The 19314-nt window shown below is 44.9% G+C and overlaps 1 protein-coding gene across 1 annotated transcript in view; it reads right to left on the bottom strand.

The window, feature by feature from the left end:
- Positions 1-19314, bottom strand: part of mwh (multiple wing hairs) — a 349065-nt gene that overhangs the window by 318710 nt on the left and 11041 nt on the right. The window lies entirely within an intron of this gene.

The raw sequence follows: 19314 nt of genomic DNA, 5'->3' as shown, positions 1-19314 counted from the left end.
TGGTCCGACCGTAAACTCGGCCCACTCCGAAATGCCGGCACGCCTAGGCACGAAACACGTGCTAAGAAACCTCCTGCGTAGTGCCTAGGTAGAGTCATACATTCAAGGAGCAAAAGCCCCCAGATTTTCTCTCTCGTGTTCTCTCTTGCTCGCGCCTGCGCACAAACGGCTGGCGATCCCTGAAATGAACGCCTCGTCGGTTGGATGGATGGATGGATGTTATGAGCGTCCCCTTTGGAACGGGGCGGTGGGTTGCGCCACCAAGCTCTTGCTACTATACTGCCTAATATTCTACCTAGGTTATAACAATAAAAAAGAAAGAAAAAACACTTTGAACTACCACGCCCAAATTTTCTGATCCCCTATTGCGAACTGTTCTTTTGTACGTCTCCGTCTTTTGTCGTTTCCCTACTTTTCTTCCACCAATCCTCCAGTCGCCTCTTACTAATGTCTATTGCGGACATGTTTGCTTTACCACTGCTCCCTCCGAACCCAAGGGCTTCAAGGAGGCCAGTGGTGCCTAAATCGACCGCTGGGTAGACGTCTTCACATTCTAATAAAACATGCTCCGTCGTTTCCCTAGCTTTACCACAGCAAGCACATGCTTCTTCTTCCTTCTTATATTTCGCTTTATAGGTACGTGTTCTAAGGCATCCTGATCTCGCTTCGAAAAGTAATGAGCTTCCCTTTGAGTTATCATAAATGGTTTCTTTCCTGATTTCGTTTTTTCCGCTTAAGTAGTTACTCATGGCAGGTTTCTTTTCCATTGCCGCCACCCATGAGATTAATTCAGCTTCTCTGACTTTCCGCTTGACCTTTGTTGTTGTATTGTCCACCCTACAGGCCGCATACTTGCTGGTAAGCTTCCTAGTTCTTTTCCTCCACTGTGAATCAATGTTTTTCCTCTACAGATACCTGAACACTCTCCCAGCCCATTTACTTTCTTCTATATTCCTCAGCCGTTCTTCATACTCAATTTTACTGCAAGCTTCCCTCACTTCAAAACTAGTCCAGCCCATGTGCATATCACCCTGCACAGCTTCATTTGTAGTCTTCCCGTGAGCGCCCAATGCGAGGCGACCCACTGACCTTTGGTTCCCGTCGAGTCCTGATTGTACCCCTGATTAATAGCAAACAACCGCATTTGCAAAAGTAAGTCCTGGAACCATTACACCTTTCCACATACCTCGGAGGACCTCGTACCTATTGTATCCCCGTAGCGCTCTGTGCTTCATTATGGCTGCATTTCTCTTCCCCTTTACTGTAATGGTTTTTTCCTGTTTCCATATATCCATTGCCTTCGTTTATCCATATACCAAGGTATTTATATTCTGTTACCCGAGGTATTTCTTGGCCCTGTAACTCCTCTGTATGTTCACTGTTTTCATTGAATACCATAACACCAGATTTTCTAACACTAAACTTCAAGCCTAAATCGTTGGCTTCCTGTCCACAGATATTAGCCAGACGTTGCAAATCACTTTGCTTGTTAGCTAGCAACACAATGTCATCCGCATAAAATAAACCTGGGAGTTGCTGCTCTATTACTGTACCCGCGTGTTTGTATGAGAGATTAAACCCGATATTACTTCCTTCTAGCGCCCTCTCCATCCTCACCATGTACATCATAAACAACAGCGGGGATAAAGGGCACCCCTGCCTCAGGCCCTTGTTGATATGAACTTTCTCCTCGCTCCTCATCCCTTCCCATTCAACGCAAAGGGTATTTTCTAGGTAAATCTCTCTCAAAAGCCTGTATATTACCGATGTAATGGTCAACGGTCTATACGAGTGAATTCTGTCTTTCTCCCCCTTTCCTTTATAAATCAAATTCATTCTACTTTGTCGCCAGCTGTCTGGTATTCGTCTATCTTTTAAAGTTCTTTCCACTGCTTTCACCAGAGCTTCCTTACTTTTTGGTCCTAGTTCATTTATCAGCCTAATGGGAACCTCGTCTAGCCCTGTGGCTGTACGCTTAGGAATTTTCTCTTCCGCTTTCTTCCAGCCAAAAAAAGCATAAACCTGAGCAACATTTACGCACAATTGCGTCTGAGAGAAACACTTGGCAACGCGTAGTCTCCGGTTATATTCAGAAAAACTTGACAGGGCTCCAGGTAGAAGACCCATTCAAAGTAAAAAACTCAGAAGTTCGCTTTTTTTTTTCAATAAGGGGTGTATCCAGCATGCACAAGCTTCATCATTGACGTCACAGATTTATAATATTACCTTTCTGGAAATCAGCTGATGACGACAAACAAAGATGCATTATGGATAACAATGAGTTTAAGCTCAGGAATGAGGTTGACGTCCCGGTTCAGTCATTTCTTGAACTCTTCGTTTTTATTTAATTTCCACGTTCATTATGTGGGATAACGAAGTTGGGATTCAGGAGCAGGGGGTCTGCATTGGCTCTCATGTCGCACCAACTCTTGGCAAGATCTTTCTCGGCAGTGTTGACCGGGAACTTGAGAGCACTTTGGCATGAACAATGATTAAGTGCTTCATGATTGTTGACGACTACTTAGCAGCTATCCACTCCAAAACAAGTTCGAAAGATATTGGCGTTATTCTCGCAGCGTTTGATAAGGAAGGAATGAGTCTCAGATTTACTCATGAACTGCCGATTAGTAACGAAATTTAATTTTGGATTTACAGGAAATATTAACCGCACAATGTGTTTGTTGGGAGTAGTAGCTCAGGACAACAAAACCCATTCTAAACAACGCGCCGGCGAACTCAAAACTAGTGAAAAGAGGCAATGCTAAGGAAGGCCATCAAATCGCCAGTCTGAGCTTTTTGAAACAGCTTAATCGTCTATAAAAAGTCAGTTTTTCAATATCTCTTGTGGTATGAATATGTGAAGGGATAGTGAAGAACATAGAAAAGAAGAAGCACCCCAGAAACAGATCCAAACGGCAAAAAAGTTTGCAGTTATCCCTTATGTACATCAGATGGGGCATGCGTTAAAGAAAGACAACCATGAAACATGGTCTACAAGTCTTCTTTTCAGCTAAAAACTCGTTAAACAAGATTTCCAATCGCGCCAATAGACCTAAAAGGCGTCCAAGCTGCCCCGCGTCAAACACACGGGGCAGCTTGTGGCATGCTCGGTGGTAGTGGTCTACGTTATTCTACTTTCATGTGGCAAAAAGTACTTTGGGCAGACGGGACATTGGGGGGACGGGACATACTCTGGGGAGACAGACTTCTATCTCTCAGCATACTAAGGAAACAGAGTTTTCGAATGGCAAGATAGGCTGACACTCTTTCACCACTTGTACACGGTACTTCACATGATCGTATTCTCTGTATATTTAATCACTTGTGTGAAAAAATAAACTAGTTGTTAGTCTGCACTCGTATCGCGCACTTCCTTTTGTCCTTTGTCTGTATTGCGCTGTCCACGCTTAGGAATATGTTCAACCACCCACTCGCCCAGCTTGCTGTGTTAATACAATCTTCAACCTGAAAACGAGAAGAGTGCTGTTGTGATAGTATTGTTTTAGATCACTTCGTCGGATTTGCAGAGGGATACAACATTTTCATTATTACCTTAACTTTGTATATTACGTGATAATAGCTCGATGGTGATGGTGTTCTTTTTCTGCACTGCCTTACTTTTTGGCGCATTGTTCACACCTGCCGCATTAAGCTAGTTCTTTACACCAATATTTTGCAATGGTTTTATACTTATCAAGTGTCTTAATTCCTTTGCTATTTACGTTTTCCTCGGTTCTCGTTCCCAGGTGACGGGACCTGTCCCCACCATATCGAGCTGTCTCAGCTGGGGGCGCGGCTGGGAATGGTGGACAGCGGTCCTGATGTTCGCAAGCATTATCAAGGCGTTCACCCTCCATCGCGTGTGCAATCTACTGGTCGAGGAAGCCAGAAATGTAGAAGTGGAGATCAGGCCAGGCTTTCTTTCCGAAGTTTTTTATTTGAGATTCGCTTTTATTGCGGATATATGCCTGGCGGGCCTTCCTTATTACAATGGCGACGAGTACCTTCCGGTGCACGCATTGTTGTTATTCGAGTACCTACTATTTTCTTCGTACAAACAACACCAGCAGCACAACCTGATGCTGGAAAGCAACAGTGGTCCGACGGTGCGTGTTTTCATTATACGCTTCTGTGCATAATTTTCTGATGGATTAGGGCATATGTGTGAGGAAAAAATATTGCCATGCGGACCAAAGCGATTGGTAATCGTAATATCATGAAGCATGTTAAGTTAACAAGCATGCTTTTCTTATTCTTTGTGTATTTTACGATTATGCACTTGCAACTGGGCTAGTTCTCAAAGTGGAGGCAGAGGCGTGCACGACGGACACACTACATGCCATGATGTAACTCGCTTCTATTATGACAAAGCTTTCTTAACCTCTTTTCTTATTTGGTGACTCTAATTTTCCTAATATAGTTTGGAACAACAATCTACCTAACTTAGTATCCTTTTCTGATTCAGAAGAATTCTAGGATATTTGTACTACATTTTCGTGAACTCGATTAGCTACACAAGCCACAAGAATCGCATCCAATTCCGTAAACGCTCTCGATTTGATCTTAACCAACCGTCCAGATTAAGCCTCTTTCATCCATTACTTATCCAGTATTGGTGACCATCTAATACAAAATATTTATCTTAATACTCGATTTCCGAAACTTCCAAATAGTAAAAAGTCATTACAAACTATAGGAGAGCTAACTTTGAAGCAATAAATAGGGAGACGAGTCTAGTTCTTGACATATTATTGAGCGACTTTGAACATCTTACTGTGCAGTCAAACCGGAATATATTTTCGACAGAGGCAAATCACTTAATCAATAAGCACATCCAAACCCGTACTATAACTTGCGACCCGCGCGCGCCTTGGTGCAACAATCATTTAAAGCGGCTATCCAACAAAAAAACAAGACTGTCGTTCTGCAAAGCACTCTCCCACAGGCTCATGTTCAAAGGCCTACACATTAGCATCTAACGCTTATGTAGCCACACTCAAATTCGCTAAAGAAATATGCTTAGCAACCACACTACCATCTACGTTGACAACTAACGTAAAAAAATTCTGGCGCGTCATACATCCGCTTTCTGATGATTCTATCGCTCTTAACAATTGCCCTGGGAACCCTGTTCCCAAAAACCTATGCGCAACTTTCCTGAATAATACCTTTGTTAAAAATTTCCTGTGCACTACTGATATTGAACTACCTGTCTTGAGTGACTTACTTTTTAACTGTCTCCAGTGACTGTTAAAGTTTCCAGTGTTATTTGACTAATAGATTCATTGAAGATACATTCGTCGCCCGGCTTTGGTATCATCAGTGCTAAATTTCTGACAAACACCTGCTCTTACAATTTCATTATATTAACTGAAATATTCCAACAATCGCTAAACACATATACTGTTCCGTCAGAATGAAAACAGAAAAAATTATTCCTTTGCCCAAATCCGCCAGCAAAACATCACCTACAAATTATCATTAAACAGTACCTGCTGCAATCTACTAGAACATATCTTTAATAACCTTGCAGATTTTCTTCTGTCTAATTCATTTTTTCGCCATCAGAACACGGATATCAAAAATCATTCTCATACGAATCGCAAGTATTAACGTTTACTCAAACACAACACCAAATACTTGACCGTTATTCTTTTGCCGATTGCATCTGTTTAGATTTTTCAAAAGCCTTTGACAAAATGTGCCATATACTTTATAAACTAAGCAAATTAAACCTTGATCATAATGTTCTAAGATAGATAGAGTAGTTTCTCGTTAACCATTCCCAGTTCGTGACAGCTAATGGTCATAACTGACCACATAGCGACGTCCAGCCTGGTGTGCACCAAGGCTCCGTCCTGGGACCTCTGTTATTCCTTATCCATCTTAATGACTTACCTTCAGCAATAAATTATGACGTTCACTTATTTGGAGATAAATGTATAGTCTTAGGAGAAATAACTAACGAATACGACATCACCCTGCTCCAAGGCGACCTTAGTAACGGCAGCAATCGGTGCCGATTGTGGTGAATGGAACTCAACATTAGCAAGTATAAATTTATGAGAGCATCCCGGTTATAAGATAACCTGCCTGTGTACTACCTGAATAATGTTGCTTTAGAAACGACAAGATCATGTAAGTATTTAGGCGTGGATATAACGCGTAAATTAATGTGGAATCATCACGTCGGATGCTTAATTAACGAAGCCAACCGCTTGCTCGAGCAGCCAGTCACGCCCCATTTTTGCGTGTATTTGCGGGCTTCTTTCACACTTGGAAAAACTTTCATGTAGCACCTAGTGAGCAACAGAAAGCTGTATCAGAAGTTCATTTTGCTCTACAATTTCCTCACTGACACATTTAATCTAACTATATTTGACAAGTTGGTTAATATGCGAACTCTAAATATGTAATTAGGCGGAATGCAAGAAATTAATATGAGTATCTCCAAGCGACGGCCGACATTACTTTGGTTCTGTCCAGCTATGTGGCATTTGCATATTTTTTAAATCTTGGTACATGGTAGTTCGGACACCCGGCATATATATATGTACAAATACAAGCTGTCAACAAACATTATAGTTTTATAATGAGACACTGACTCATTGACAAAATTTACCTGCTGTTTTCTGATACAGGGAGTGTTCAGAACTACACGCGAGACACTCATCACACTCAGTGACTTTTTGTCAGACATTCTCCTTTTAAGTGGAGCACTGAAGAAAGTCTTGGCTGTGTACTTCACCGACAAATTTTTTTATAAATATTCACTTATAAGTAGTAAGTGAATGCGAATATTTCTATTTCTTTTTTCATAGCTTCTCGTTTGCGAACACTTGCTTAGACTTTCTCAAAATATAAAATTTCACAAGAGAAAGAAATAGGTGTGCGTACAACAATAGTGATTGTCAATAGGGGCGAATAGCCGAGTGATTCCAGCGAGGTATTTGCTTTAATTAGAAGTTGAGTGCAGTCATTCATGAGCACTCCACCGAAGCATTGAAGTGTTCGGACACTCCGAGCGGTCACGGTGCAGTGCACGCCTCACAGAGCTGTACTAGTTAGGTTGAGCATCACAACTGTCGTGTGACAGCATATGGCCTTTGCATCGGCACCTTTTGGCGGCAAAGGTTTGGCCACCGGCCATAAGCAACCGACCACCGCAAATACGGGTAAAAGGGCCAGAGAAGCTATTCACATATAAGAAAAAGATCACTTGCGCTGGTTGGATTCTTCTTGCCCTTCTTGGGGGACGCTTGGAGGCGTTCCGTGAGGTCGGACGTGCGACGCATCGGCTCCGTCGATTTTAGACTGGAACCGCGGGCCAACACACGGCACGCCGAATATCTTGGTCTTATCCGACGCCGAACATCGCAAGGATCCTGCAGACACCGACCTGAGGCAGGTGGACCAATTTTCAGCGCTCTTACGTCAATCTCAAGATCGCATCATGCCGCGGTTGAGCTGACCCTAACGAGAGCTAAGCTCGGCGCAGCCAGCGTCGGAGGTTCTCCGGACATGGCGACGCAGAAGATCAACGGGTACGACCCGACATCCATGAATTGGACCGCAATCGAGCACAAACCCCGAGATGAGGACATCGTGCCCACCGAAAGTGAACGTCTTCAAGCACTTGTACGCCTGCGGCAACGCAAGCAACAAGCGAACATGGCGACCAAAAGCTGCGTTGGCGCGGCGTTGCCGACGTCATCGGCGGCGGGGAATTCCCTCCGCGCCGGGAATACGGACGGTGCTCGCGCTGCGCCACTGCTGCAAATGAAGACGGCTCGCAACTGGCGCCCGAAACAGACGCCCAGACTCCGTTCCGAGGACCTAATCGTGGTGCTGAAGCCCCGAGGCACCCTGGACCTGAAGATGGCCTTCAAGCATGGTGACGTGGGATCGGCGGCGGCCCAATACGTGGGTGAAGTAGCCGCCGAGGATCTCAATGTGTGGCCCGTATGGGAACAGAACGTTATCGTGTGCGGAACCCAGACAACACCGATAGCTGACAAGCTGATCAAAGATTTCAGCCTGCAGGTAGGGGAACGCTCCTATCCCTTCCGCGGTCATCTCAAGCTGAATGGAGAGGTATGCAAGGGGGTGATCAACGTCCGCGAGGATGAAACCTCCGCCTCTCTCAAGCCCAAGCTTTACTGGAGGGAGGGCGAGATCGCCTTTGTCCGAAAATTGGGAACTACTAACGTGGCGGTGGTAACGTTTGAAGGCCGAAGACTCCCCCGTTACATACAATTATGAATGCGTTCCGGTAAGGGAGTATAAGAAGACCATACCCGCGTGCTACAGATGCGGCACGGTGGGCCACTATGTGCATAACTGCCCCCACCCAGAGGAAGGAAGATGCGGCTTCTGTGGCAAACAAGCCGGCTTCACAACGGACGGACTTGCAGAACACGAGTGCGCACCATCCTGCATGATCTGCGGAGGAGCCCACCTCACTGGATCCGCAGAGTGTGTAGAAAAATTCCGGAAACATAAGCAGCCGGGATCAACGACCCCAGCAAGAGGAGCGGCAACGCCATCAACGCGGCAGCAACGGGGAGGACTACAAGAACCACCACAACAAAAGAAGACAGGCAAGTCCGGACAAGCACCACTGGGATAGAAGGAGCAGAAGACGCAAAATGCTGTACAATCCGAGACCGCGACGCAGCCGCCTTCCTTCAAAGCAGGGGATTTTCCCCCTCTTCAAAACAGGTGAGCAACTGGGCGGGAGTCGCCTCTCATTCCTCCTCTCCCTCCTCCCAATCTCCCCCAATGAAACTCGAGATGCGGAAAGAGCTAGAAGCTCTCAGGAGACAAAACGCGCAGCTAGCTAGCAAAATTCATGCACTGGAAAATGCCAGGACGAACAGTCCGATTCCGGGAGGACCCATGGATGACGAGGGGGGTTCTGCACCTGTGTGCTCGGGCAGCACTGTAAAGTCGGCAAGCGCGTCGCCTACTAACAACATAGAAGTCCGGGTTACCGCCCTGGAGCAGCAAATGAAGGCCTTAACGGGGCAGGTGGCTCAACTCCCAAACCTAATCAGTGAGCCAGTCCAGTCTGCCATTCAACTGCAAACACAGCAAATAGCCACAATAGTCACGCAGCAGGTGACTCAAAACATCAAAACATGGATCCAAAGTAACCCAAGACTCTTCCGCCGCACCGGTCCCATTAGAGAGGCCGGGCGTCCGAGCAAATTCCTCCGCGTAACGGAGGACGAGGAACATGAAGAATTTGCTGATTCACTGGATACCATACAGAGTGCCGGCACGGTTATTCATAGCCAGCCAGAATCTACTAATGCTAATCATGGCGCAGGGATCTAGAAAAAGGCAAGCTAAATCAAGACAGGAACCACTGTCAATCGTACAATGGAATTGTAGGGGCTTCAAGAATCGGACTAAACGCCCTCGTTTTCGTCTCTACTTAGAAACATTGCAACCTCTAGCAGCCATCGTGGCTCTACAGGAACCAGGGGCCTCAGCTAAAATTTCAGGGTACAATGCATTTCAGCGAGATCCATCTACTTGCATCCTTGTACACAAAGCGTACACCGCACAAGAGGTAGACCTAGACCTACAGACAACTTATTCGTACACCATGGTCACAGTGTTACCTCTGCGACGCTCTGACCCACAAGTACACATCCTTAACATATATTGTCCGCCCAAGCTAAAACATATCACTTTTGCAGACAGCTTCACCCGGGCACTGAAGATAGCTGGTCGGGACCCCTTACTTATTTTGGGCGACTTCAATGCTCCAAGTAAGGTGTGGGGTTACAGGAAGGAGGAGGTGCGCGGTAGGAAGCTAGCGGAGCGCCTCTCCACGTTAGGCATAACCCTTCAGACCGACCCAGCACAACCAACACGTGTTGGAAATTCCGCGACTCGGGACACTTGTCCCGATCTCACGCTTTCCAAACATATACAACACGTTGAGTGGTACAACACCGAAGACACGCTAGGAAGCGATCACTGCATCCTTAACACTTTAATTCATACCCGGCCCCTAAAAAGGCAAATAACTTAAGCGAAATTGCCGGACTGGACTGTTTTCCGTAAGTCCCTGCCGCAGGCCAGTCTTCTCGAGGAAGGGTACAGCTCGTGGGCTCAAAATCTTATGACAACACTCAAGAAACATGTGAAAAGCATACAGATTGCGGAGGACTGTCCAGCGGTGGATAATCATTTACTCCATCTCTGGGAAGCTCGCCGCAGTCTCACGAAAAGATGGAAGCGACAAAAACACAACAAAAGACTGAAAATACGTATAACAGACCTGACCCAGCGGGCTGCCGAGTATGCGTCTCAATTAGCTGATTCCAACTGGGTTGATCGCTGCAACACGGCAGCCAGACAAATGTCAGGGAAGAATACATGGAAGCTCTTCCGCAGCTTGATTGATCCCGCTCAATCTCGAGGAGAAACACAGAAACACCTACAACGTGCTTTACACAATTTCCAGGGCACAACAGCACAACTGGCAGAATCCTTAAGGGACAAGTATCTCTGCACCAAGCAGGACCCTCGAGGTCAGGAATATCTCTATGCAGGCCGAGATAATCCAGAGATGGATCAGTCGTTCGAACTCTACGACCTCAAGCCAGCCTTAGCCAAAATGAAGAGAGGCACTGCGCCCGGTCGGGACAAGGTCACAGTGAAGCTGCTGGCCAACCTCCCTGATCGCGCGTATGAAGTCCTTCTTGACTACATTAATGCCATATGGAAAAGGGGAGACTCCCATACCCCTCGATTGGAAAACATCCCTTGTCACCTTCATTCCTAAAGCAGGAAAGGAAATTAATACGGACAACCTGAGACCTATCTCGCTCACATCGTGTGTGGGCAAACTAATGGAGACGATGGTGCGAGATAGGCTCTCCGAATATTTGGAAAAGCGTAACACTTTTGCAGACACCATGTTCGGCTTCCGCCCACACAAGTCGGCACAAGACATATTATTACAACTCAATCACGACATTTTACAGCCCACGGAGCACCCTCACAACGACAAAGTTGTCCTGGCCTTAGATCTAAAGGGAGCTTTCGACAACGTTAAACACAGCATTATCTTAGAACACCTCCGTGAGACCCACTGTGGCAAAAACACATTTAATTATATCAAGGATTTCTTGACGGATCGAGCCGCACTCGTCAAAATCCAAGACACTGAATATGGACCCTACGAAATGGGCACCAGGGGGACGCCACAAGGCGCTGTGCTTTCCCCGCTGCTATTTAACCTTGCGATGGTGCATCTCCCGGCCCAGCTAAACGGTATTGAAGGCGTACAGTATGCGCTGTACGCCGACGATATCACCATCTGGGCCACAGAGGGAAACATAGGGCATATAGAGGAAAACCTGCAAGCAGCCGCCCACGTAGTGGATCGCTACGCAGAGCGCTGTGGACTTCAGTGTGCACCAAACAAATCAGAATTTGTGCACCTTAGACCAACACCTAAGGACACTATACAAATACATCTCCTTTTGGCTAGTGGTCCCATACACGAGGCCAAGGAGCTCAGAATTCTCGGACTCTTTATCCACAATCAAAGAAGAGTCGACACAACACTAGAAAAGCTCCGCAAGGTTGGGGACCAAGTGGGCCGAATGGTCCGGCGTGTGTCCAACAAGAGAGGGGGATTACGAAGCAGGGACGCTGTGCGGCTAGCTCATGCTTTCGTAACAAGCCGAATTCTATATTCGGTCCCGTATCTCTATCTGCGGAAACATGATGAAGCCAAACTCGAAGTCATCCTCCGCAAAGTGATGAAGAGGGCCCTTGACCTCCCTGTCACAACTTCGAACGCGAGACTTCTCGCTTTGGGAGTGGTGAACACCTTTCAGGAGCTCAAGGAAGCCCACCTTACCAGCCAGTACACACGTCTAGCTCAGACAAACTCGGGACGGCATTTGTTGGACCGGCTCCACTTGAATCACACCTTTCACATTCAGGAGCGGGTCCGAGTGCCCGAACTCTGGAGACGCGCCATCAGAGTTCGACCCCTCCCCACAAAAATGGATAGGGAAGACCAAAGTGGTCGTCGCCAGGCGAGGGCGGACGCCTTGCAACGCCACTACGGCAACAAACGCGGAGTCTTCTACGTGGATGTGGCCGGTCCACGCCGCGGGGGGTGGTATACGGCAGCGGTCATTCACGAAGAAAAGCAAGTAGATGGGCTCACTTTCAAAGCCTCGGGCTCAACACATGCAGAAGAGGTAGCTATTGCCCTGGCTGCCTCTGACCCCCGGTCTCAATTTATCATAACCGACTCGCGCGGGGCTTGTCGAAATTATGAAGCTGGCTGGATCACCCCACTAGCCGAACGAATATTGGCGAACTACAGCAACGGGGGAATTGATCCTACTCCCCATTGTCTGGTCTGGACTCCGAGCCACCAGGGCCTAGCAGGGAATGAAGCCGCGAACACGGCGGCCCGAGCACTCATAGACCGGGCGTCCCAGTTAGACCGTGAGTACCTGGAATCCGAAGGCATTTATCTTGTAACATTCAAAGATATCACGACATTTTACAAAGATAGGCATCGCCAATACCCAACTCCTGCAAAAGGGCTTGGCAAAGCTAATGAACGGATCTTGATTTGACTTTTCACTAACACTTTATTGTGCCCGGCAATCTTGAAACATTTCGATTGTTCCTTCTCTGGCAAGTGCCAATACTGTGGGGAGGTGGCTGACACCTACCACATGGTTTGGGCTTGTCAGCAAAACTCAGCTCTTCCCCTCAACCCTAACCCAACCCGAGAGGAGTGGGAGGCGACGCTGCTCGGTTGCTCGGACCTTCAGGCCGAAAAGGCCTTGGTCCAGAGGGCTAAGCTGGCGGATCGTACCAATGGGGTCCCGGAATAGAGACTCCACCCACTGCGGAGCCCCATAAGGACTCTACCTCTCTTCCTGTTTTGAATAAAAGCTTTCAATCAATCAATCAATTGCCCTTCTTTGATGTTGATGTCACATAATTTGTCATTTATCTTTTATTTTTTCATACACCCATGAACTTTCTATAAAAACAGTTTTTAAAAAAAGAGTGCAATAAAATGCAGTTCGTAGAACTCGTAGGTCAGTGGAGCTTACCATACGAGCATCATAAAAGCAGGTGGAGGTGTACTGACAGTCTCCTTGACCTCACAGAATTCGCAGTAACTTAAAGAACAAAAGGAACACTCCACAGGCATCTGTGATCCTTAGAGTGCTCTATGCTAACATGTGAATCCTCACCCCTACATTTCACTTGCTGCGTCGTTCCTTCCTTGTGGACGCCACTGAATGTTCACGTGGTGGTATTCTTGGGCTACCCAAGCTTTTTTTTGTTGTTTTTCATAACGCCACTGCATGTACACACCAGTTTCTATGGCAGATGTGTATTGTAGTTTTGAACAAAGTAGGATTTTGTAGAGTGTTCGTTTTATAGACGTCGGAACAGTAGAAAAACTACGATGAAGATATCCTAACATGTGATTAGCATTAGCATGCATATCCCATGACAGATCATTATTTATGGGAAGGCTAAGGTATTTGTGAGCGTTAAGGTATGTCGCCAACCGTGTAAACGATGTTTTTGTTCGAAAATAGTGAAATATATTTTTTTTAATTTTAACAACCTACAGACATTCAGAATTGTGCTGCTGCAAAAATTATGCTTTTATCTGTTTCTGTTCAAAAGTTACGATGGTTATACAAGTACTGGCAAACCTCTCTGAAACCCAAACTTACATTTTGTAAATATGAAACCTACATTTCAATCATTAAACCAAACTTATGTTTGTGCTCGAATATGCAGCATACATTTAGATAAGTTTACGGCGACGTATATTAAAGGTTGATAGAATTGAGCAATGGTGATCGCAATCATTTCTTTATTCAAATTGAACAAATTCTCAAGCGGGGACGCACGACCTGACATCGTATTTACACTGCAGCGACGCGTTGTACCGCCATTTAAAGTTACTGTTTCGTCACTTCATTGTCCTAGATTGTGTTCCTACACAATATAGCAAGTCATGGCTAAGTTCCGAGTGAAGCAAAGGGCGAAACGCCAGTTCTGCGGCAATCGGTACACGACGAACTACTCGGCGAAGTGTGACGTGAATATGGCTGTTTCCGCAAGTGAAATGAAACTGGGCCAGTTGCAGGAAGACTGTGAAGTGTCACCGGAAGGTGTTGTGTTACAGGGCACAGGATTATAGATGCCAAAACTCTTTCCCCAGTTTTGGCATCGCTGGCATTCTCGGAATGCAAAAACATTTCACTGAAGCTTGAGGAGCGTTCACGCCAAGGGGTATGTTTTGTATACACGGTGGTATGTAGTGCATGTGCCCACTAACATTTGTTTTCCGCATCAAATAAAAAGGCAGCAAGTGCAGCTGAAAACAACGTTCCGCTTGTCTACGCAATGCGCCAGTTGGGGAAAGGACGTACTGGTGCACTGACATTTTCGAAGGTTATGAATATGCCACTGCAGAGGGATTTGCAGAGGGATACAATATTTTAATTATTACCTTAACTTTGTATATTACGTGATAATAGCTCGATGGTGATGGTGTTCTTTTTCTGCACTGCCTTACTTTTTGGCGCATTGTTCACACCTGCCGCATTAAACTAGTTCTTTACACCAATATTTTGCGACGGTTTTGTACTTATTAAGTGTCTTAATTCCTTTGCTATTTACGTTTTCCTTGGTTCTCGTTCCCAGGTTACGGGACCTATCCCCACTATCTCGACCTGCTTAAGCTGGGGGCGCGGCTGGGACTGCTGGACCGTGGTCCTGATCATCGCAACTGTTATCAAGGCGTTCAACATCCATCGTCTCTGCAATGTACTGGTCGAGCAATCCAGAGAAGTAGAAGTCAACATGAGGCCAGACTATCTATCCGAATGCTTTTACTTGAGGTTTTCATTTCTTGCGGACTTATGCCTGGCAGGGCTGCCTTACTTCAACGCGGAGGAGAGCCTGCCAGCGCATGCCGCATTATTACTCGATTACCTAATATTATCGTGCTACGCCCAACACCAGCAGCACAAGCTGATGCTGCAGAGCTACACTGGTCCCACGGTGCGTGTTTTCATTATACGCTTCTGTGCATAATTTTCTGATAGATTAGGGCATATGTGTGAGGAAAAAATATTGCCATGCGGACCAAAACGATTGGCAATCGTAATATCATGAAGCATGTTAAGTTAACAAGCATGCTTTTCTTATTCTTTGTGTATTTTACGATTATGCACTTGCAACTGGGCTAGTTTTCAAAGTGGAGGCAGAGGCGTGCACGACGGACACTCTACATGGCATGATGTAACTCGCTTCTATTATGACAAAGTTTTCTTAACCTCCTTTCTTATTTGGTGACTCTAATTTTCCTAATACAGTTTGGAACAACAATCTACCTAACTTAGTATCCTTTTATGATTCAGAAGAATTCTAGGATATATGCACTACATTTTCGCGAACTCGATCAGCTACGCAAGCCACAAGAATCGCATCCAATCCACAACGGCGTACGTACACGCCTGACAGTACACAATTGCTGGTTTTAAAAGCAATTACTTTTAATTATGAAGACTTATAAACTCTAAGGAATAAATAAAGTGTGGCCGTGGTCCCGCAGTCGCGACAGCCAACCGGCCGTCAGTGCTGGCACATTATCTGGGACGGCATAATGCTGGCTACCGGCACAGTCGCCACTCCTTTTTCTTATTTTTAAAATTTATTTGTCGATACTGTTAGCATATATGCCAAAACAGGAGTTGCTGGGTTGACCACAAATAAAGCTGTTACGAATTTCAACACAAGTATAAGCAAAATGCTATTGTATAATAAACATATTAGCACAACTAATATGTTTGTTATAATATGTTTGTGCCGCACGCAAGTCAGTGCCATCCACACGGACCAGAACTGGCGTGCGGCACTGCGCCTGTGCACCACACCGAGCCGTTGCTCCGTGCGTGCGTGGGGCGTGTACGTATGCCGCTCCCACGTGGTGCAGAACACAAGTGAGCAAGAAAGTGCGTTTGGGTATAACAATTTTAATTCCAATATTTAAAAGTGGCATTACCTACAATAGGTAATTGACTAATTACGATGGACCCCATTCAATATTTTCTTTGTTACCTCTGTAAATTACGCAATAAATAGCTCTATGGTTATGAACGTGTATTTTTTCTGCACTGCCTTTCTTTTGCATGTTGGTCCCACCTGCTGCATTAAGCTAGTGCGTTACACATATATTTTGCACGATTTTATATTCAATAAGGGCCTTTATTCCTTTGCGTTTTACATTTGCCTTGGTTCTCATTTCCAGATGAGAGCGATGGCACCGACAGTCTCGAGCTGTTTGGCATTCCACGGTGAAAAGATGACGTGGGCGGCTCTGATGTGCATCAGTTCACTAATAAAATTTGTGTGCCTGAAAGCATTGCAAAGAAGCCTCGGTACCAAGAAAAATGCAGTACGACCAGAACGAAGGGGAGCGTTCACGAGAAGTTTAGATGACCCTACTACGTCAAAGCGGAGCTATGCATCGCATTGATGCCATACATGGACGCCGACTCTTTCACAGAAGCACATGCTTTGTTACTGATGGGTTATTTGATTGAACAGAGCATCGCCATGGAAGCCATTATGGATCTACAACTAAAATGTTACAAGAAAGCACAAAGGAATGTGTGTATTTTCACAATAAGCTTGCGTGTATAATTTTGTGACTGATTATGGCACATGTGTGAAGAAAATGTATTATGATGTGAGAACGATTGATCATCGTAATACCATGGAGCATGTTAAAAAAGCATGTCTTCTTTTATTCGTCTTGCAGTTTGTGATTATGCACTTGCAGCTGCGCTAATTCTCAAACTGGAGGTAGAGGCTTGCGCAACAGGCGCTCGACATGCCAGTAAACGTTGCCCGCATGTACACACAAAGTGCCTGGAGCGGCCAGTCATGTGTAAATTTTGTTTGTATTCGGGGGCTTCTTTTACACTCGTAAAAACACTTTTATGTAGGATGTGCTGAGCAACTGAAAGCTGTATTGGGAGTTTCTATGTTGCTCTGCCATTGACACTTTTCATCTAAGTATAATATTTGAGAAGTTTATAAATAAGACTGGTGTAATTAAGTAAAGTGCAAAAATAATATGAGTACTACCTCCAAGCGATGGCAGATAACACTGCCTTTGGTTCTGTCCAGCTACCCGGCGTTTGGTTATCTTTAAATCTTGGTGCGTGACAGTTGGGACACCCTGTGTGCGTGGGTGTCTATATATATATATATATATATATATATATATATATATATATATATATATATATATATATATATATATATATATATATATATATATATATATATATATACGTGCATATGCATGCATGCAGGCATACCGGCTATTAATGAACATTAAATTGATATTTTATAATGAAATAATGATGCATTGACACAATTTACCTAAGGCTTTCCTGGACAGGATGGATACCACACTAAAGGCCCATACACTCGTCTGGGGTGTGCTTGAGATGATCGGCGCACTGAAAGAGTGCATGGCAGCTGTGTGCGCAGGTTGGCGTGGTTGTGGCTTCCTTTGGTTCTGCCGTAAGTGAATGTGGACATTTTTGTTTTTATAGCTTCTTGTATGCATACTTTCTCTTTGAATCTTTCGAAATATAAGAATTGAAGAGAATGAAATAGGTGTGTGGCGTACAGGATGATGGCTGTCAATGGCGCTGAATAGCCGAGTGCTTGTAGCGAATTTGCTTTAATTAGAAGGTGATGAGGGCAGTCGTTGATTAGTACTCCACCAAAGTATGAAAACGTTCAGGTGCCCCGAGCTGTAGCCGTGTAGTGCTCGCCTCACATAGCTGTGTTAGTTTGTGTTCAGCACCACAACTCTGTTGTGTGAGAGTACACAGCCTAGCATTAGTGCCTTTTGGCGGCAGTGAAAATTTGACCGCCGACCATTGGAAATACGGGCAAAAGGACCAAATAAAGCTATTCACATCAAAAAAGATTAGTTGCGCTGATTTCATCTCGATTTCTGCATCATATATTAGAGATTCTCGTCACCCTTCTCTAATGTTTATGTCATGGAATTTGTTGTGTAATTTGTCATTTATCGTTAATTTTTTTTTCATACACGCATGAATTTTGTATAAAAATCAGTTTGCAGGCAAACACAAAAGACACCATGTGTGCGAAGAATGCAATTAAATGGAGTTCGCAGGAATTGGATGTCAGTGGAGGTTACCATACGGGTGCATATAACCAGGCGGGGATATATTGACCCTCTTCATGATCTCACAGAAGTTGCGGCAACTTAAAGAACAAAAGGAACACTCCGCAGGCAGCTGCAATCCCTCGTATGCTCTATGCTAACATGTGGACCATCACCCCTACACTTAACTCGCTGCGTCCTTCCTTCCTCGTGGATGCCACTGAATGCACACGTGGCGGTATTCATAGGCTACCCAAGTTTCTTTTTGCTCATTCTTAACGCCACTGAATGTACGCATGAGTTTGTATGCAAGATGCGTATGCTAGTTTTGAGCGAACTAGGGTTTTGTAGAGTGTTAGTTTTATAGACGTCGGAACAGTAGAAAAATTATACATCAGAAAAATTATGATAAAGACATCCTAACATGCTATTAGCATTAGCATGCATATCCCATGACAGATCATTAGCTACGTGAAGGTCAAGGTATTTGTGAGCGTTAACTGATGCTAGCAAAGTGTCATTTGGCACAATATCTACACTGATTGCCAATGCTTACCACACATGATATGTGCATTGATTTACACTTGCTAGCGTTAAGTTTCATAAGCTATTTGTTACACAAGGGCGACACATTGTAGACGCATTGCAGCTTATACGAATCATCAGGGTTAGTGATCTTTCAGTACCTACACTACACATTCGGGTGCAAACAAATTATTTGATGATGACGTTACAGAAATACATTGACGTTCCAATTACTTTTGTGCTTCAATGCATAAAACGACTTTTTGTGAAGAAAGTCGCTGTAACACCAATTCATTTCCCTGCAAAGTTTGCGAATTAATATCTTAAAACTAATGTCATCCTGAGAATTAGTTCCTAGTGGATCTGCCTTGTGAACTCTATGGCTGTAAATTGCAATATGGACCATAAGGTAATTAGTTAACATTTCATTAGTAAATTGTTGTTAATTAGTCGGTTATGCAACAATTTTTTTTGCGCTTGTAATGTCTGCTTATTTGAGTAGACCAGCTGACAAACTAGAATTGCGTTATCTGCCATTTTGCGTG

The sequence above is a fragment of the Dermacentor albipictus genome, chromosome 8 (genome assembly GCF_038994185.2).
Source record: "Dermacentor albipictus isolate Rhodes 1998 colony chromosome 8, USDA_Dalb.pri_finalv2, whole genome shotgun sequence".
Taxonomy (NCBI): Eukaryota; Metazoa; Arthropoda; class Arachnida; order Ixodida; family Ixodidae; genus Dermacentor; species Dermacentor albipictus.
The sequence above is the reverse complement of the archived record's forward strand: the minus strand, read 5'-3'. Positions and strand labels throughout refer to the sequence as shown.